At 37.5% G+C, this 22439-nt stretch overlaps 1 protein-coding gene across 1 annotated transcript in view; it reads left to right on the top strand.

Moving 5' to 3' along the window:
• Positions 1-22439, top strand: part of drc1 (dynein regulatory complex subunit 1 homolog (Chlamydomonas)) — a 548506-nt gene that overhangs the window by 462592 nt on the left and 63475 nt on the right. The gene's annotated exons all lie outside the window — the stretch shown is intronic.

Below are 22439 nucleotides of genomic sequence, written 5' to 3'. Positions count from 1 at the left end.
TCCACAATTTGCTCCTTCAGTCAGTCAGCGAAGCATCTGCCCTAGGGAAAGTTTGGTGTGTAAATTACGCGTTACCTCGAAACATGTTTCAGTTCCTCAAAATCTTGTTTCCCAGGGGCGTATTTATGATGTGAAGAACTTCCCACTACAACAATAACACGACCCCCGTGAGCATGAGCTCTTTATGAAGTGCACAGATGCCACACATCATCACTCCAACATAAAGAATCCACTTCAACGTCACACAAGAGTGTCTGTAACTCACTGTAAATGGAAGTATTGTGCGTAAGCTTGAATGAAAGTATCTCAGTATCTTTGGTTCTGTTCTAAATGTATCTTAATAGCACGGGCCTCCATACGAGAGGTCGTGTATGGACATATAGATCAAAAACCTGGATAACAGGACGGTATTTCCTGTGTTCCTGTAACACAGATACACATATTCACATGGTTCGGGGCAATTTAACAACGAGCTTAAGTTATGGGCTCCAAGATGTTCCTCATTGTGAGCTCTCTGTGTGCATTTTACCCGCCGTAGCATGTGTTTCTGATGAGCAAATATAGATCTGAATTTCAAATAAAAGTAATGGCGAGCAGACGCCACGTAGGTGGGAGAGCATTCCTGAGCGTTGAGGTAAAGGGGAAGCGGAATTAAAAATATCCCGGTCGGCTGGCTCAAGTCCAGGTGTGTGAAACAGCGGGAGGCTCCCAGGAACGGTTAACGGAGCGGATGAACGGTAGCGGGCGCTGGGCACAGCGGATCCCGGTGACATTTCAAGCGGGAGGCCGTTTCAGCACGAGACACGATGATTAATGACTAGCATTATCCCTACTGAGAGAAAACACACCACTCACAGCCCCCCCAAAAATATACATGTGCCTCTTCCTGCAAGAATAAAGGGATGAAAAGAACAAGTGTGGGGAGGTTCCACTCCCTTCATCCTCACGGCTCCGCGTGTACTGTGGGTAAACTCACACATATGGCACATCTGAGTGTAATCATCTCACACACTCTCCCTTTATCTCACGGACGAGATATTTATTACTTTGTCTAGAGCCGGAGATTGTGTGTCACTGAGCTGTGCTACGGGGTGAAATAGACATGGGATATGGTCGGAATGGAATACTGACGTTCTCATAGAAGTTTGAGAAACAGTATGCGACAATAAAAGAGTTTAAAAGACACACTCATTCACTAAGCGTGCATGAAATCTTACGAACATTTACAAAAACAAATCATGATGCACTAATAACTTCTGTAGTCGGTTGGTAGAGGATCAACTGAAATCACACTTTTGCAAAAAATCACATACTCTGGATGGCCTTATAATTGTGCTAAGATAAAATTTTATACATAGATAATTCACCTTTAATATATTGTATTATATACAGTGAAAGAGTAAGAAAAGCTGTATCACTTGGTTTCTTTTTTAGGAAGGTTTCTAACAATTCAGATACGCGTATGTGCTGTATGGTCTGTAATCTGAGTCTGTATAAAAGGTGTGAATTGTGTTTGAACTGGTTTTGAGAATGGCAAACTGGCATTAGAGAAGGAGGCTTTAAAGGAAAGGTTATGCAAAAAGCTATTTTATAGAGATTCTTTGGGCAGGTATGTAATATGTGCAAAGTTCTCTTGTGCATACAAATATAAAATTATCTAGACAATTATTAGTGAATGAGACTCATTGTTTTATCATCTCATAGTTAAATAATGTTTGGGATGTTTAATTTAGTGTAAATTTGATGTACATGTGACTTACAAATAAACTGAACCTTGGCTAAGATCTGCCTTTAAAACATTACAGAGCAATCCAGCCATAACTTAGACACAGTTGTTATCCACTAGGGATGCAAACAATACACCTCGGTTTTTAACCACGGTTTTCGGTTCGGTACGGTTCGGTTCTGATGGCTTGCACATGAGTTTTTTGCTATTATATTCTTAGGCGACAGGAACAGCAAGACTTTTATATTGCAATACTCTTTCTTTATTTTACTTAAAAGAATTGAAAAACCTTACTTCAACTTAAATCTTTACTTTAAAAAAAAACCTTGTACACATTCCTAGTGTATTGTATAATATAAAATAAATATAAAGATTTACACTGGCAGCTCAGAGCTGTACAGCAGCATTTATGTATGAAATTGAATGAATAAATGTAAAAATAAAACACTACATAGACTTCACTATAAAATATACATTGATTCTTATTAAAGCTACTGTATTAGTTTTTCAGTCAAGAGCAGTGAGTGATTTTCTCTTTGTCTTTTGTTGTTGTATTAATATTAAAGGGATAGTTCACTCAAAAATTTAAATTCTGTCATCGAGAATTGAATACAGGTTTGGAACAACATTAGAGTGAGTAAATAATGGCATAATTTTAGAGGTGAACTGTCCCTTTAAGGACAGCGTGTTCACTAGGTTGCTGCTGTCAATTTAAGACCTGCGTGCATCTAATATATAGACACGCCGATTTTACTTTCACTTTAGACATGTGTTTAACCGATTGTGTTTATGTTAACCTTGTGTGTATTTGACAGTATTAGCGCAGTAAGACAGTAATCGCTTGTTTGACAGGCGTTTAGTGCGCACGCTCTGAAAAGCGCATGTTAAAACCGTTCATAAGCACGTGAGTGAAATATTTAACCGACAAGGCTGTAAAATGCATGCAAAAAATGAACTTTCGTGATTGTGAATATCTATAGTGTTCCATGAGTATAACTCTAACACAACGAGTGATGTGAATGGATGTCGTGTTGTTCAGTATATTGGGATGGAGGCAAATGATAGAATGTGTAGAAAAATAATTCATTAAATGCAAAACCGAATTCACAAGCGCGTATTGAACCGTGAATGCCGTACCGAACGGTTCAATATTATATTGAGAATTGTGGCATCCCTATTATCCACTACTGTAAATCTCAGACATTTTTGCAAATAAATTAATTTTAATTTTTACAAGATTTTTTAAATAAATTGATGGCAAAAATGGGTAACTTACTTAAACCCACTGTTTTTTTAAATCACAGTACTGCATAATTTAATATCTTTAGATAAAATTGCAGATAAAAATTACAATTCATTCTAAAAACCCTTTTCAAAGAAATGTCCAGTTTTTTCCTATGAGATTTTCTGTAAAGCTTATATGAGTTGGCAACAGTAACCTATGTGGCAGATCTTAATTAAGGGTTAAAGAGGTAATTCACCACTGGTAAGATGGGCTTTTAATAAAATGTGTCTGTCTATGCAGTAGAAAGGCAAAGAAAATACATGACAGAAAAATGGCTGTGGCGTTCACTATTGCCCAAAAAAATAGGGAAACTTCAACACCCATAATGTTCTGGCTTCAATTCCAACTGTCCATGTGCGTAAATACAAAAATTCAAAGTCATAGAGCTGTCAAAAGAACTTTAGCTGAAAAAATAAAATGGGGAAAACTGGCTGCAGGTACATAGAGAAAGAGTACATACATATTGTTCTTTTAAAAGTATTGCTGATATTGTAACAATAAGCTGGTTAAAAATCTTTTCTTTTAATTAGCAGTAGTAGTTAAAGAAACTACTAGTTCATTCATCACTTGAAATGGAAAGTGAAGATAAATCCACTGCATTATGGGATAAAGTATCACATGGGCTGCATCCAAAATTACAAACTTTCCTACTATAGGTGAAAAACAGTATGTGACAAAAGAATTATGTCTGATTTCACAGTACTCATAAAAAAGTAGACAAGAAGTACCTGGATGACCTACTTTTTCTAGTGATATCCTGAAGTATGCATGGACACTATCCCATGAGGTCAGGGGAGAGGATTTATGAACGGAGTATCTATTCACACCAAGTGTAAATAGCGTGCCTTGTTAGCTCCGCCTAACAGTGTCTGGTTGGGCCAAACAAGATAAAAAAACACCCTTTCAATGTCTTCAGTGGTCTTCAGCTAGAGGATCTGATTTTGATGTGATCGACCCGGGTTCAAATCCGCCTTTTGCCGAGCTTGCGTTCATCGCTTTTCTCGTCACAAATCACATCGGAAAGGCATTTACTTTCAATAAAAATTAAGAAAATGTTCTAAATGTAGAGATAAAGTGCCTAACGAAATGTTTAATAATAATAAAAGCATTTATTGGGTAGGGTTAGGGGTAGGTGTAGGGAGGGCTTTTATTGTCCTATTAAGGCCGCATCCATTTAATAATTTTAATAAATATAATCATTTACACTCCATGTTATTATTACATCCTGTTAATGTACAACAATACTAAGGTGCAAATAGTATGTATCTGTCAAAATAAAGTATAAACATGTAATTACTATTCACATTGCAAAGAACTGCTACTTTTATATGGTGTCAATAGAATATATCACTATTTTCACTTAGTAAATAGCCTCTACAGCTATTTGTACTTAGTGTAAATATCATATCTCGCTAAGAAAATATGTTATTTTCACTTAGTGCAAATAGAATCCATTTGCTATTTACACTTGCTGAAAATAGCATCTATCGCTATTTGCACAGTGTAGATAGCATCTATTGTATGCAAATACTTAGTGCAAATAGCCGCTGCTATGACTGGCAGTGAAACGATGTAACTAACACTGATAGGTCACATGATAATGACAACATGGCGAATGTAGTATGCCAAAAATTACATACATACTACACACATTCATACTTTATTGAACATACTTTTTAAGCGGTTGTGAAGTATTTATTTATAATAATTTTGGATGCTGTTAGGCAAATGTAGTATGTCATCTGAATATTCCATTCAAAGAAAAAATCTGCATGCTGTGCATAATATACTACATACTTGAGTAGTACATAATTTGAGTAGTAAGGTAGTATGCTATTCTGAACATTACCATGCGCTTCCACTCTTAATGCTTTTTCCATTTAGGATATGAACTCACATATAAAATCACATTCTCATACAAATGCACATTTATTTACGCCCAGTAAATATAAATATATATATATATATATATATATATATATATATATATATATATATATATATATATATATATATATATATATATATATATATATATATATATATATATATATATATATATTATATATTATATATATATATATATATATATATATATATATATATATATATATATATATAACTATGAAAAGCCAAACTGATAGATGTTGATGGTACAGTAACAGGTTTCTAAATCCTCCTTCTGTCTCAGGTACCCGAGTGAGGCCTTTCCACAGCAGATTGATTTCATTAAAGCATGCTGTTGTGTGGATGCAACCTAATGCGTGCTCAAGTGTGGCCGATCAATGAGGATAGAGACTGCGATAGAATTTCGCCTTCTCAGCACACCGGAGGTCGGAGCTCAGTCTGTTCTCTCTGACCTCCACAAGCCAGAGGACATCTGTCCGACCTGACTGATGACCACCTGCTACAGTTCTGCCACTGCAAAACTAGCACAAAAACACTTCACTAATCCTAAAAGGCCCTCTTTTAAAGGGATAGTTCACCCAAAAATGAACATTCTGTCATCATTTGCTCATCCTTTATGCCATTCCAAACATGCACTTTCTTTCTTCTGTGGAACACAGATATTTTGAAGAATACTTTTGAGAAAGAACTGTTTTTGTCCATACAGTGAAAGTCAATGGGTCAAAAACAACATTGAGATTGGATCCATTGACTGTCATTGTATGGAGGCATTTTCCAAAATATATTCTTTTGTTTTCCACATAAGTCATATGTGATTGGATCAACATAAAGCATTAGTAAATTAGAAGAATTTGACAGAGGTCAAAAATTTAGTTAAATATGTAAGTTATGAGTTAAATATGTAATGTATAATGTCCTTTCAGCCAGACATTATTGCACAATATATGCGACAGTGTCAGTCTTTTATCACCTTGTCAGGGTTTTTGTATTCTGTGCGTGACACAAGCCAGCATATCCCTTTGTGACTAAACAGAACGAAACATGACTCTCAAAACTTCACACATGACTGAGCAGACAGCATGTGGCCTCACGATCACCTCTGACCTGGATCCACTACAGCATCATTTTTTGGATTTCAACCCTGACCTTAACGGATTGCGTTTGGACTTCATTGATCATCTGGCCAGAGCAGTCTTTTGTGGTCACTGACATTCCTGTTCCAAAATAATGCAGAGAGGTACTATAATACCAGTGACCTCTCACCTTCAGGATTGGCCATGGAGTTTGGGTTAATCCAGTCAATGGACTGTGCATCAGATGACAACAGTTATTGGCGCTTATGAGAAAACAGCTCATCACTCATCATTGACGTTTTAATCTGATCGATCAACGCTTCATCAGTTAAAAAGAAAGGACAGAAAGGTATGCTTGGAATGGCATACTACCTGTTTTTTTTTAAAAAATCATATTTTTTGTATACATGGAACACCCAAACATTCTGCATTTGGCCAAAATTTGCATTATACAACAAACTGTGGGATGTTGTATCCCAAAATTCAATGTGCTTAGCCTAATGGCTCATTTTCAGTGATAAATGACTTAGAAGCTACATCAACTGCAATTTCTGACTCATCCACCTAAAACTGGTACTTTATAATCCAGTGGTACTTTTAATGTATTACTGTAATCATAAACACACTGATTTGTTGTGCAAATAGTTTTACTGTATACTGCAATTTGTTATTATTCTAGTTATTTACCTACAGTGGCTAAGAAATAATGAGTCTCACACGTTCATAAGAAATAGATAACTGCCACATTGAAAAAAAGGAGGATTTGCTCAGGCTACTAAAAGTTACGACTTTTTGGGGGGGGTTTACATAGAATTGGATAAAAATGCTAAATAATATTTTTTGAGATAACTTCACTCACTGAATTATACATACAAAGTAATGACGTCATGTGACTACATTTACAGCATACCGCACAGACTGCGTTTCCCAAAATTAATATAAAGGCCTGTACACACCGGGACGAATATCGCGCGCGCTTATCGCCAGCGTTTTTCGTGACGTTTTTCGGTGTGTCTTGAGTGTTCACACCCAAGCGATTTTCACTGACGATGCGCCGAGTGAACGTGCACATTCAGTAGATAGCGCTCCCGGTACACAAGGTGGTGCTGCGGCACTTTACGCTTCTGACACTCGCTTGTCACACAGAAGAAGAAGAGAGACAGTATTTACGTGCTTGCCAAAACCACAGATAATTATGTCTATGGCCAAAACCATTCACACACTTTTTGCTAACTGGCAAGCAGCATTAGCAGCTCATCTTCTTCTTTGTCTACTTACTACGTCTTCGTCGTATCAATGTGTGCTCGGCAAGACCGTTTTGTGCTTGAGCGCCACAAAGTCGTGTTTTACTGTCACTTCAGCAGCTCCAGGCACGTGAACAAAAGCGCGGATCTCATTGGTCGGCCAGTTTTTAACGCGGCGCGTCAAAATAAAAAAAACGAACCCGAGGCGTTTTTTTAAAAATGACGCTTTTACGCCTGCCGTTTTACGCGTCGGTGTGCACACTCACATTGGCGCCCTTTGTTTAGTCACGAGGCATTAAACGTCGGCGATAAACGCACGCGAAAATCGTCCCGGTGTGAACAGGCCATAAGACATTCTATAAGCAAATTAATATCAATGGCTTCTATGACCTACATAGGCTTTGGGGAAATTCTTTCCAGAGTAAAGAACAGTAAGCAGCACTGTTTATTATATACAGTGAAGTTTACAGTAAGCAGTACAGAAATAGTCCACTACAAACAAAGGGCGGTATCCAAAACTGGTCCCTATGTGTGTGTGTGTGTGTGTGTGAGAGAGAGAGAGAGAGAGAGAGAGAGAGAAAGAGAGAGAGAGAGAGAGAGAGAGAGAGAGAGAGAGAGAGAGAGAGAGAGTGTGTGCGTGTGTGTGTGTGTGTATGGCCTGGTAAACCCTACGTTACGTCCCCACAAAGATGGCAATATCCGTATAAATATATAGTTTATACAGTATAAAAACCATTATGTCTATGGAAATTCCCTATAAAACATGAAAACCCAATGTGTGTGTGTGTGTTTGTGTTTGTGTGTAACAGAGGCAAGCTAGTAAGAGCTGTGCGTTTAAACTTCACTTTGCTGGCGCATTAGCGACTGACACTAGAGACTAGCATCCTTATTAGAACGACTGCCTATTTTAGGTTCAGGACTCCATAGCCCAGGTGTTAGTAATCTGTACTTAATATGTGTTTCAGAAAACCATTTAAGTCACGCTTAACTATTCTAGATTAAGGCCTAGTCCTGGCTTAATGTAAACCCTGTCTGGGAAACAGCCCCATTATGCACTGAAAGGGTTGCCACTTTTGAGTATAGGCCGTGCTTTCTATTTAAAGGGATAGTTCCCCCAAAAATGAAAATTACCCCATGATCTACTCACCCTCAAGCCATCCTAGGTGTAAATGATTGTATTCATCTGAAAGAAAAATGTCAGAGTTATAATAAAAATGTCTTGGCTAATCCAAGCTTTATAATGGCAGTAAATGGCAGCCCAAAATTTGAAGCCCAAAGAAGTGCATCCATCCATTATAAAAGTAATCTATACAGCTCCGGGGGGTTAATAAATGTTGACAGGATTGTGTAAGAAAAATATCCATATTAAACACTATAAAGTAAAACATCTAGCTTCCGCCAGACCACCTTCTGTATTCAACTTATGAAGAGAGTGTAACGCCTCTCGCAGTGCAAAACGTTTACATTACATCCGATTGGATTATGTCCTTGGTTAGCCAGGACATTTTTTAATATAACTCCGATTGTATTTGTCTGAAAGAAGAATGTCATATACACCTAGGATGGCTTTAGGGTGAGCAAATCATGGGGTAATTTTCATTTTTGGGTGAACCATTCCTTTAATAATCACTTGACACTTGGCTAACTGTTAAATTCCAGGAGTAATGAAATTGTTTAGCATATAATATGTCAGAAACTACACTGAACAAAATTATAAACACAACACTTTTTATAAACACCCCCATTTTTCATTAGCTAAACTCAAAGATCTAAGACTTTTTCTATGTACACAAAAGGTCTATTTCTCACAAATATTGTTCACAAATCTGTCTAAATCTGTTAGTGAGCACTTCTCCTTTGCCCAGATAATCTATCCACCTCACAGGTCTGGCATATCAAGATGCTGATTAGACAGCATAAGTATACACTCTAAAAAATAATTCAGTGGCTTAGTAAATATCACAGTAATAATTAACTTTATTAACTTAATAAAATTTCTAAATATCATTTATTTGATGTTTTGAGTTGAACATACCAAAATAATTGACTGAAATTCAGTTATATTTAAGTTTTTTTCACTAAAAGAATTTAGTGTTCGAATAACCAATTATTTATTTCAAATATACTTAATATATTTGTGAAATTTCTATCAAAATATTTGAGAAAGGAGAATTAAATCGATCTGTTTCAAGAACCACAAATATTACTTAATTCAAATCAAGATTATTAATATTTAACACACACTGAAGAAATGTAGTAAGTTTACTTGATTATAACACTGCACCCCTCCCCCGTCCCTTGACGTGATGACGGCCCGACGGTTGAGTGAGCGCTGCTGTTTGAATTCTCTTCAGTCTCCAGAGGAGTTCCTTCTTCTCAGCGTCGCAGGACATTGGAACATTTCCTCTGTGAAATTCAGGTTTGTGTGTTTTATTTTATCTATAAAATCATTACTGAGCTTAAAATCTTTTTATCTAAAGCTACACTGTGTAACTTTTTTAGTTTATTCTTAGCTAAAAACACTTAGTTCTTTCAAAAATATATGTGCTCATTAATGTATATTTACTTCTTTCAAGTAATAAAGTATTCTCGTAAGGTTCTAATATGCCATTGAAAATACATACGGGTAAGGGGTTCGAATGCGAGTCGCCATGTTGCCCCTCCATCTTGAAAGTACATTAGCTAAAGAGGGACATACCCGTAAATTCAAGCTTTGCCTTTCGCGTTTTAACACTCGATGGTACCGTGTCGAATGTGGACGAGGTTGAACTGGAAGCCATGTTAATCTTGGACTAAATCGGCCACCGTAGGAGTTAAAACGAAATCGGAATTGAGAGGAACAGAAACTAAAATTCACTGGATGGTCATATACCATTTCACCACTAGATGGGGGAAAATATCACACAGTGTAGCTTTAATGCAAAACAACATACAGGGACGCATTGTGCTGCATCTGTCTTTGAAGCCCCTGGTGCTACTGCCTTGCTCAAAACACACGACTTTATTCCTTAAGATAATGAATATAATTATTTTGGATGAATAAATGTTCTTAAAACTGTGCACTGTTTGTTTATTGGCAGGTTATGGAGTCAGGCGCGTTGCAGCATCTTTGAGCTACGAGTGAAACGCCGGACGGCGGTCTGAAGTTCAAAGTCCACCCACAGAGCGCGAGTCCATCTCAGGCTCGTGAAGCGGCGCTGATACGGTGGAAATTGGATAACAGACAGGTTGATTACACTTGAATTACTTTAAATGTTTAATTTTTACTTCTAAAATGTTTGTTACATGAGTTTAAATGCTGTAAATATGTTGTAAAATATTGTATACATGTCAAAACTGTAATATATGCTGTATTGCTTTACTCATCGACAATAAAGGCCACTGTCATGTATAAGTGTGGTTGTGTGGAGTATTTTACAAAGGTTTAGAGGAAATTAAAAGTTATACTATAAGAGTTAATATTACTCATAAATAAAAACAGTTAATTTTACTCTTAAATATTGGTTTTTACATGTTTTCCCCCTCAAATTTATTTGTAAATGTACCAAATGTAGTTACACAGATCGACTTAATTTTTTTACTTGCATTTGCTCAGCTCATACGGTGTATGTAATTGATTTCACTGCTTTAAAATGTACTCAATTTTTTTAGTCTAAAAATTTTTCACCAAAAAAATGTAGTAAATCATAGTAAACTTTTTTAGAGTGTATTGCACAGGTGTGCAGGTGTGTGAAAAATGTGGCTAAAAACAAAAGTGTTGCGTTTATAATTTTGTTCAGTTTAGCTTGTATAAACTTTATGTATAAAAATCAATAAAAACCTGTATGATCCACTGTGGATGACATTTACTGTTACGATGCAGGAATTAAAGGGTTAGTTCACCCAAAAATTTAAATTAAATTATAGCCTACCATAATTTATTCACCCTCAACCCTTAGGTTATAATGGGAGTAAATAGAGTTACGCAAGTCTAGTTCAGGCGGGAGAGTTAGGCCAACCTCTGACCCGACATATGAAGTAGGAAGTAGGAGTAGCGTAAGCTTAGGTGAGAGTAGTTCAAACAAACAGGGCTGGGCAAACTCAAGCTCCTCCAACATCTCCCTTTAAAAATTCTTGTTTTAAACTTCTAATTCATGACCAGTGTTTTGTTTTGCTCTATCCTCTGCACGTTGCGTTTGTCGATACGTCATAGACTCACATACAGCTGTTACCGGAAGCCAGTGATTATAGTTTATAAAGTTATAAATATGGATTTTTTTCTTACAAAAGAGCATAATTTCGCTTAGGAGAATGTAGCATGGCTTGAGGGTGAGTAAATTATGGGATTATTTTCATTTTTGGGTGAAATAACCCTTTAATTCGCCCTGACCCTCACAGTGTTTAATGGGTTTTCATTACCCTCCGACTGTACATATTTGCACAATCGTTCTTGCTTGCAAGGGAGTGCACTCCTTAATGTCCACTATGGTTTCTAACACCATTTAAAAATGGCTGTCCCTGGAAAAGTGCATAAGGGGTGATTTGTGAGCACACCTTGGGACTGATGTTGGACAGACTCTATGAACACTTGGTTTGACAGTAAGTGACATTTTCACACTGTACAGAGCACATAAATAAAATAAAATATAGAGATATCACTCCATTTCCAAACAAAAACAACATGTGCAGCATCAGCTGACGACTGACCAAATCAGCTGGTGTGAGATTTAGAGCAGACAGAGAGTGATGATTGAAAATGTTCATATTCACTCATAGACAGGAAATGATCTGTCATGTAGGTCTATACAACAGCGCTGACCCCTGTGCCTCTGACACGAATCTGTTAACGATCGCCTGAATGCTTTATTGGAGTTACGGGGAAAGCCATATAAAAATGGGCAAAGTCGACCAAAAATCACAAACATCGACTTCTCACACAGTAAAACGAGACTACTTGTTGAAAACTTTGAGTATTTAACTCAGTACTCCTAAGGTTAGCGTCTGTTCCACTCAGGAAACAACATACAGAAGGGCCTGGCATGTGTGACACGACTAAGAGGCTAGAGCTCTAGTCAGTACAGGACAGAAAATTTGCTGTTTTTATAAAACTTTCCCATTTACAAAATAACCGTTTAAAAACAACTAGCATTGGTACCGGTGGCGTTGTTGTTGTTTTTGTTTGTCTTGAGATACAGTAACTTAGAAAACGGATATTGCATGATGCCGTATACAGCGAATAACTCTGTCCCATGTCATGAGTTGCACGGAGTGAACCGACTTAAAGGGTTAGTTCACCCCAAAATAAAAACACTGTCATGTATTACTCACCCTCGTCCCGTTCCACACCCGTAAAACCTCCGTTCATCCTCGGAATAAGATATTTTTGTTGAAATCCGATGGCTCAGTTAGGCCTGCATAGCCCGCAATGAAATGTCCTCTCTCAAGATCCATTAATGTACTAAATACATATTTAAATCCGTTCATGTGAGTACAGTGGTTCAATATTAATATTATAAAGCGACGACAAAAACTAAATAATGACTTATATAGTGATAACCGATTTCAAAACACTGCATCAGGAAGCTTCGGAGCATTATGAATCAGCGGATCTGAGCGCCAAATTCACGTGATTTCAGCAGTTTGGCGGTTTGACATGCAATCCGAATCATGATTTAACACACTGATTCATAACGCTACATTTATTTATTTTATTTTTTTGGCGCATCAAAAATATTCTCGCGCTTTATAATATTAATATTGAACCACTGTACTCACATGAACTGGTTTAAATATGTTTTTAGTAAATTAATGGACCTTGAGACTGAGAGAGGACATTTTATTGATGGCGAATCGAATCTTTGTTTTGTTTTTGTTTTTTTTACGCTGGTACTGGTTTTACTCGCACTGGTTCGCAATTAATCCATTTAATCCCATTTTTTCCCCCAGAGGGGACATATATGAATTTGTATGGTATTTGAAAGGATATTAAACAATGTCAATTATGTAAAAAGACGTGGTTAAATAGTTGAAATTAATGTTTTATTCCATAATAAAGAAGTAAACCTTGTCTGGCTCAGTCTCAAAAATAAATAAATAGATAGATAGATAGATAGATAGATAGATAGATAGATAGATAGATAGATAGATAGATAGATAGATAGATAGATAGATAGATAGATAGATAGATAGATAGATAGATAGATAGATAGATAGATAGATAGATAGATAGATAGATAGATAGATAGATAGATAGATAGAGTAAGATAGAGTAAGATAGATAGATAGATAAGACTTCTATTTTGATCCATTTCATGGTAATTTTAAGAATCAAGAAAACTAGTCGAATCAATTCTATTGATTCTAAAATCCTGGGATTGGAATCAGAGTCAATTCCAGAAAATTAAAATATCAAAATCCACTTAGAAACAATACCATTCCAAAGGTTTCCTGCAACTGTCACTTTCACAGATGAAGGTAAAAGGCACAAGAAAAGGTCTTTCATGCTGTGGCCCTATATGCCTCAGGTCATAGAACGGACTGCGATTAAACATGTTTTTGATTAGCATGTGAAGTCCTGACAGAGTGAGACACATGAACTGAAGCAGACCTGCACAATGGATTTGATTGTTAGCAGTGCTCTTCCTCTGAGACCAGTGCTGACCTGTTAGCCCGTGACCACCGGCGGAGACAGTAGACAATTACATTTCAACAAATCACTGATCTTCAACCAACCATAAAATCTGTGAATATATTACTGCACCTTTAAATTCAAAACCAGCTGTTACTGTACCAGTTCTGACCCAGAGAGGGTTTGTCAGAGGAGCTGAATGGTGCGCAGTGATTTGTGGTCGGTGGGGAACGGCTGAGCCTCAGCTAGGGAGTGCTTCCTGTGTCATCTCGTGAAAGGCCATTTTACAATCTGAGCGGTGGGCTTTATGGACAGCAGGAGAGAGATCTAAACGCCCCTGATGTACTTTAACAGAGATGACTCTGTTCTCTCCCTCAACACATAAATCGACACATATTAACCGTGTTTCCGAACTTTTAAAGAAGTCATGTAGATTTAACCCATATGCAAAAGAGAGGGTAGAAAGAATAGTGTGTATTGTACCATAGTCCATTTTAAAAGGTTAGTTCACCCAAAATTCTACCATCTACTCACCCTTATGCTATTCCAAACCTGTTACTTTCTTTCCTCTGTTGACAGAAGACAATTTAAAGCCTGTCAATAAAGTCAATATAGGGTTCAAAACAACACTGGACCCCACTAACTTTCATTTTATGGACAAAAATAATTAAATCAAAATATCATTTTGAAAGTCAAACATGTTAGAAATTACATGATTAAAGGTGCACTATGTAATTTTTCAGTCCACTAGAGGTCGCCTGTTCAAAACAAAGGCGTAGTTTGATGACGCCAAGTTTGAGCGCAGAATCTTGGGACATGTGGGCTGCGTCCGAAAACCTAGGCAGCTGACTCGTTGCCTCGCATGAAGGCACCACACAAAACTAATTTCGGACAGACATCTTAGGCAGTGTAACAGTTTAATGATGTACAGCAAAATAGAGAGAGCTTTGGTGAGAACTAAACAAATATTTAATTACTACATTAGTAATTTCTCGCTAGAAATGACATCAGAAGTGGAAAATGTTGGTCAAAAAATTGACATTTACACATGAACTGACCAGCAAACACAACTTTCGGACGCCATCTTTTTTTCCAGCTCAACTGTCACAGAATGGAAAGCATAGGATTGTGGTATATCAAAGGCAGCGAAGGATACATCTATGCTGCCTTCAAAAATCGATCAGATGAAGGTATCTCAGAAGCCAGGAAGTGAAGCTAACATTAGATTCAGACGTGCCTTGATGCCTTCGTACCTTGAAATGTGTCCTCCGAAGGCAGCATTTTCCAGGTTTCGGACGCAGCTGTGGTCTTCACCTCACATCCGGTGGAAAATAATCGGGATAGGACTCGGGCAGAAATCATGTTCATGGATGCGATTATTAATGTTACTGTAGTATGAAGCAGAGCAAGGCCGCTGGAGCGATTGTTAATAAGATGAACGCAACACACGCCTTGCGAACAGCGGGACATTTATTATGACAGTCGCCGGCGCCACTTCCGCTTTCCCGCCCAGTCATGAGTATGAGGTAACATAGCTCTGATTATCATAGATACATCAAGTGTGTTGAAAATGAAGTTATGACATTACTCTGTGCGTTCGCTCGGCGACTGCTATGACACTTGTTGCACACTGCAGTGAGAGTAAAGCGTTTCTGCAAAATAAAACCGGAAACCGAGGGTAACGCAGATACGATGCAATCGACAGGCGACTCCCTCACACGTCCAAGTACCTTGGTTAAAATAGCAATTTCTCACGATTCATAGTTGGAAACATTTGGGATATTGCAAGTACTCAACTGAAGAAAATATATAACACTGGCCTAGTGGTTTTTTGGATATTTTACTGAAAAAATGTTATATAGTGCACCTTTAAACAACTTTTAAGAGAAAAAAAAGTCCCACTGTCATCAAACAAAGAAGCTCTTTTGGCTGTTTTGTTTCAAAAGGCGGAACTTCCTTAACTAGAAATACAAGTGACGCCCGTCTCTGCTACTTGCTGAATTCGGAACCGCATAGCATACTACTCTTACTATTTTTCCCATATCTTTCTATGGCAAAAATAGTAAGAGTAGTATGTTAGTATGTGGTTCCAAATTTAAATCTCTAAATATTTCAAATGAAGATGCAAAAAACAAAGATATTAGACAAAGAATTTATTGGATTTCTATAGATAAGAAAATGCAGAAAGGCCTGGCTGTTGCCCTACAAATTTTGCATTTCAAATAAATAGAAATTAATTTAAAGATCATAAGTTTATGGAAATTGTCTTTTGTAATAATATTGAGGAGTCTTTACATTATTTGTTTTCTGATTGCCATATTGTACAGACATTTAAGATTTTTTTTTTAAAAACTTTTTTGTAAAAACACATTTCAAGTTAACACTGGCGTGTGAAAGAAAGTATTTGTTATGAGCATGAAGAAAAAAGGATTGACCATTTTTATAAATGTGAATGACAAATTATTCACAAATACAGAATGCCCCAAATTCCTGTCACAATGCCTCTCATTTTACAGCATACAATAAAAAGAGCCCAAAATTATTAATTATAATGAATTAAAATTGCCCAATGCAATCAATGATGGTGGGAGACCTGACTCAGGTTGCAAAGCAATGTTAACAACCTGTTTTAAGCATCATTGTGTGAGAGAGTGTGTGCATGTGTGTTAAGGGTTATGAGACAGATATGAGAGCGCTGAGAGCAGCACTGGTCTTTCATGCTGTTGTTTTTATGATGCACTCAAAGGAGCTCTTAAAATTAACAGAGGGAGAGAGAGAGAATAGATCCGTGCTTCAGACACAGCGGCCTGCAAAAACACATTTTATAGCTCTTTAACAGATGTTGATGACATTACAGACCAGCCTTAAAAAAACACATTTCATTCATGCAATTAATTACATTTAATAACTTTTTTTTTCATCCATGCCCAGAGCTCTAAGCTAAAAGGAGCGTGTGGCAATTTGTGCAAATCGGTGAGTATAAATCACAAACGTGGGCTCTGACACCTCTGTTGAAGGATGCAGGTGTTTGACAGTGCGGCCTCTGATGTAGAAGCATTTCAAAGGTACCATGTGATGGCACGCCACATGTGCTAATGAGAGAGCGCTGGTCTGGGACTTGTCACCAGATAATCCACCCACTTTCAACCCTGAAATAGTTTAAAGCGGTGAGAGAGAGAGAGAGAAAGAGAGAGAGCATGAAACGGAGTATTACAGTGCTAAACAGCAGTACAGTTTGACACACTTCTCTTATCTCATGCCCAGGCTAACCGAGACCCCAAGGCTATTGACAGCGGAGAGAGAAAGCGAGATGCTGAACAGCAGAGACTGACATGCTTCTCTTATCTCTCGCCCAGGCAACTCAGAGAGAGACTGCAACAGTCGTGACCCGTTGCACAGACGGCCAACAGTTAAACGCCGTACACCATCCAGATCTATGAGGAAGCTGTAAAGACCCCCAATTTAAATATATTAATAGCGAAGTCTGTAAAAGTTTTATAGTGATATTTTAACATTAAAAGTCCAATGGCGCTGCCAAGAACAGCACGGATCCACAGCTGTATAGGTTATATTTACCCTCTAATTCTAACAAGAATTACAGGTTATATTTATACTTGAGCATGAACTACGGCAGGCAAGGATCCAAATGTGTGTACATGTTTTTCTATCCAGGTGAGAAATTCAACCTGAATGCACAGTGACTCATGGGTCTCGTGTCACCGTGGAGACCTAAACTGAGGTCCCCATGAGGAAACAAACTTTTTTCTTTTTTCTGTAAAAATGCCAAAAGTTTTGTGTGATGGGTTGGGTTAGTGGGGATAGAATATACAGTTTGTACAGTATAAAAACCATTACTTCTATGGAGAGTCCCCACAAAGATAGCGAACCATACGTGTGTGTGTGTGTGGTTCAGGTAAACCCAGAGTTAGATGGCAATATCCAAAATTCTGACCTTGTGGGGACATGTTTTGGTCCCTGTGAGGAAAAACAGGTTATAAATCAAGTGATGTTTTTTGAAAATGTAAAAATGCATAACGTTTTCTGTGACGGGTTGGTTTAGGGGTAGGGTTAGTGTAGGGGGGTAGCATACACAGTTTATCATTATGCCTATGGAAAGTCTGCATAAAACATGAAAACACAACACGTGTGTGTGTCCACGTGGTAAAGCCATTCCCTCTTCATGTCTGCTCAAATGTGTTTATTGATTAAGAATGAAAACACCTACTTGTCCATTTATGTAACATTATACAGGGTCAATTTAACATGGTAGATTGTCCTGCTATACTAGACCAGACGACGACACTGTTTAGCCCACACTAGAGACCAATATGTGAATTTAATAAACCTTGTTCAAATTTGTTTTCTGTCTAATCAGAGTTTGTTTAGTCTCTATGCAAAGCCAAGCCGGAGAAGACTGTGGGCGGTTCATGAAGTTGAGGCCATAGAGTTCGACCTTGGTTACCATTCACTGAAGTAAACATCATTCACTAAATGATTCATTTAACACAATGTACATTCATACTACATATAACATACTTTTTTAGTGGTTGCAAAGTAATTACTTATTCAAAAGAAATGCCTACTCATGCGATTTCGGATGCAGCTGTAATTTTGTAGGCCAACCAGCAATTTCCAGAAGTAAAATTTTATGTGCTTTCACGCCATATTGTATTTACCGCAATTGTGAGATTTAAACTTGTAAAAAGTGTTCACGTCCTCATTAAGCTTGTAAGATGAGAATTTACTGAGAGCTCCTATTTGTACCACATGACGGCGATACCGCCTGACCGCTGTGGACTCATTTAGGCATTGACAGTGTTGCCATTGAAATGCATTACTCCCAGTCAAAGGAAGTGAACACTTCCAAATAGAACGTCATGTGTAGTCATCTCGAGCCTACAGTAATTACGACATGGCATGAACACAGCATATAGAGTGGTGCAGGTGACTTTAAAGGCCAACTGGCAGTTGGCATCACATTGGTACCCTCAACAAAACCCAAATAGGATTTTTCCATTGGCTTTTGAATTATCGCAAAAAAAAAACAAGCTCTGCCATCAACAAAAGTTTATGATACTTACACGTTTTGTCTATCAAGATAATTATCACAGATGAACACAACTTTTATTTTGAAGCCGAAATGCAGCTGACAGAAGTAAAAAGCTCAAGGTAGGTTATAAACGGACTCCACAAACATCACCACCACTGAGCTTCCAAAAACTTTCAGTTTTTATATAAAAACATTCTCCCAGAAAGCTTGAGTTAGAATAGTTAATAAAAGAACAATTATAAGCATAAATTAAGCTGTAAAAACAGACTGAGGTTACCTGCTCGGCGTGATGAAGTCTAGACAGCCTCAGTCCCATTTAGCCACTTGTTAGCAACCTTTTTTCAAGCCATGTAACAGCTTTTTTTTTTTAAAATGGGGGAAATACTGATGTATTTTATGTCTTTGAATAAAGTGTGAAAGTGTCCTGAGCTTGTGTTCATCACAAACCTTATTTAAGCCATTTAACCTAAATCCCATTAAAGAAAAACACTTAGGCTACTTCGGGGCGATGTAACCGGAAGTGCTAAAATGCTAACTTGTTTCCGCGTTTTGGCCTACAAAGTGATGTCATACCTGCACTGCACCCCTCTATATTGAACTACACAATGGTCACATGACTTCAATGTCACCACTAAGCTTCCAAAACCATATTATTTAAAATCAACAAGGTGAAAAGTTTGAGTTAGAATAGTTCGCTAGAGCAGGAGTATAAACTGTAAAAGGGAGTATGAGTTTTGATGACGTTTAATGTCCCGGACAGCCTCTGTAGTCCATTGTTAGCAAGACAAGTAAAAACTTTAAAACATCATGGGGTATCACTGGTGTAATTTATGTCATAGAGTAAAATGTACAATATCTTGAGCTTGGGTCAACGTCACACCTTACTTCAGGCATTTAACAAATACCCATTGACTTTGGGGCAATGAAACCGGAAGCTCAAAAACTGCTAACTTGGTTAGTTATTTGCAAAACCGGAAACAAAAAAGCAGTATGTATGTCGAAACTATATCAGAATATGAAGTATCTGAGAAACAGTAGGCAAACAATACTCAAGTGTCTACTGAGATTCTGAAGTGAGCAGCCAGTGGACACTTAGCTATCCCATAATCCTCAGATTCTAACAGTTGTGTAGGCTACTGCACATTTTGAAGGCCATTTGCGTATCCTGCGCATATCTACATACCCTACTCTATAGCCTACTGTAGAAATATGGCAATAAAAGAGACAATCATTTAGACTTTAGAATCAACAAAGGTTCATGATGACAGTATGCAAATAGCCTAAAGCCAAACTGAACAGATGTAAACACATATAGGAAGCGAGCAACACTTTGGGTTTGGAATAGATGTTTATGATCATGCTACACTGAACAAAAGGCTTTAGTGAGTATTCCCAAAGATCAATCACTTTTAAGACGTTTATTCAGTAATCAGCCAAACTCAAAATAAAACAAATCCCAATCATGTGAATCAGCCAGTTTCTTTAGCGCCTTAATCTCAACCATATGCTCAAACTTTTGCCCCCTGCTCTCAGCGCTCAGCTACCGGGCACCGTTAGACACAATGACGCATAAACGGAGAGGCGCCCGTGGCTCCTCGCTCCCACCGAAACGGATACGCTGCAGTTTTACACGGTGATTAATCACACAAACAGACACGCTATGCTGAACATGCCCCTGATCACCTCCACAGCGGCCGCCGGGCCATAAGGAGGCGGCCCGGCCGACACAGAGGCCACTTTGTGCAGCGAACACAAGCGATTGTTGGTAGGGGCGACAGGGTCCAGTTGTGCACATGAAAGTGCACATTGTGCGGCTGTTTTGACAACCTCGACGAGAGACGCTGAGGATTTCCTGTTCGGCAGACTTTACTGCCCCTAAACGATTATACAATCTGTCACTAAAGCCTTTCTCCTGGGGAAGAGGTGATGTGGACATCGCCCGCCATCTACTGGTGGATTAGAGGACGTACACGTGACTTGAAATGGATTCACTACAAATTTAGTTCGAACAATGCAAGTGCACACATAGTTTTTGAAGCGCAGATTTCTTGTCAAATATTTCACTCTTATTACATTGGAGTTTTATAAGTGCTGAAAAAAGTATATTTTTTGTAATAAAAAGTGATTAAAAAAAACGACGAGACAAATAACACGTCAAATATATATATATATATATATATATATATATATATATATATATATATATATATATATATATATATATATATATATATATATATATATATATATATATATATATATATATATATATATATATATATATATATATATATATATATATATATATATATTTATATATATATCAAGTGGAAAAACTTTACAAATAAATGTTTGGATTTGGTATCATTTCTAAATGTTTGTGAAAATGTTTTAGGCTCACCAAGGTGATCAAGTAAAACACTAGTAGTACAAAATGCTGTTTTTTTATTTTAATATTTTTACAAATGTAATTTATTCCTGATGTCAAGGCTGAATTTTCAGCAGCCATTACATCCAGTCTTCAGTGTCACTTCAGTGATTCTAATATGCTGATTTAGTGCTCATGATACATTTATTATTGTTATCAATGTTGAAAACAAAATACACACTGCTTAACATTTTTGTGGAAGTCATAATCTTTTTTTTCAGGATTCTTTGATGAATAGAAAGTTTAAAAGAACAGCATTTATTTGAAATACCGTAGGTGCTTTTGAACTTTAATACATACTTGCTGAATTTAATTTCTTTAAAATACAGACCCACAAACTTTTGCATGGTAGTGTAGTAACATGTTTCATAAAGTGCAATTCATTTTAATTATAGTATTGTCCAGTATTTAAGGTATGCACTGAATCCAAGTATGTTTAACCACACAATTGGCTCGCTCAAGACTTTTTAACCAACAAGAGCATGTTAGTTAACCAGGTCAAGCAGATTTCAAAAGAAACACCATGCTGGTTTTACTGGACAGCACTATACTGGTCTAAGCTGGTTTTCCAGCAGGGATAGTTGAAAACAAATCAGTTAAACCATCAGCCCTTTCTTGATAGGCTGAATGATATTTGTAAAGATCCTGATCTGAGTTGAATCACTCAGTATCTGGGTGGCTTCACATCAAAGGGCACATCTGTAGAAACTCTCCATTGGCATCCTAACAGGCTCCATGCGCACTGGCACTGCCACATGCCAATGGAAAGGACCAATAATCCTCAACAAATAAATAAAACGCAGCTTTAATGTGCTCAGACCACCACACACGAAGAGGGAGACACTTCAGCCCGTGCGGTGATGTTGGCAGGGCGCGTCTCCTTTGAGGAACTGCCAGGATCTCTTGGATTTGACTGGCGTCGGATGGGGATGAGCTGAACTCTGGGAGAGTTTGTGTGGCTTGATTTGTCATGGTTAACTTTCTAATTAAAAGGCGCGTTAGTGCCAGGATGCTGGCAGGTGTGTGCTGCTTATGCGAACATAATCTCCCCAAAGATGAGACATATTGCATTCAGGCAATGATGAGAAGAGATGAAGTGGAACAACATATGGTCAAAC

The sequence above is a fragment of the Gobio gobio genome, assembly GCF_949357685.1.
Source record: "Gobio gobio genome assembly, chromosome: 12".
Taxonomy (NCBI): Eukaryota; Metazoa; Chordata; class Actinopteri; order Cypriniformes; family Gobionidae; genus Gobio; species Gobio gobio.
This window is presented reverse-complemented; position numbering and strand designations above follow the sequence as displayed.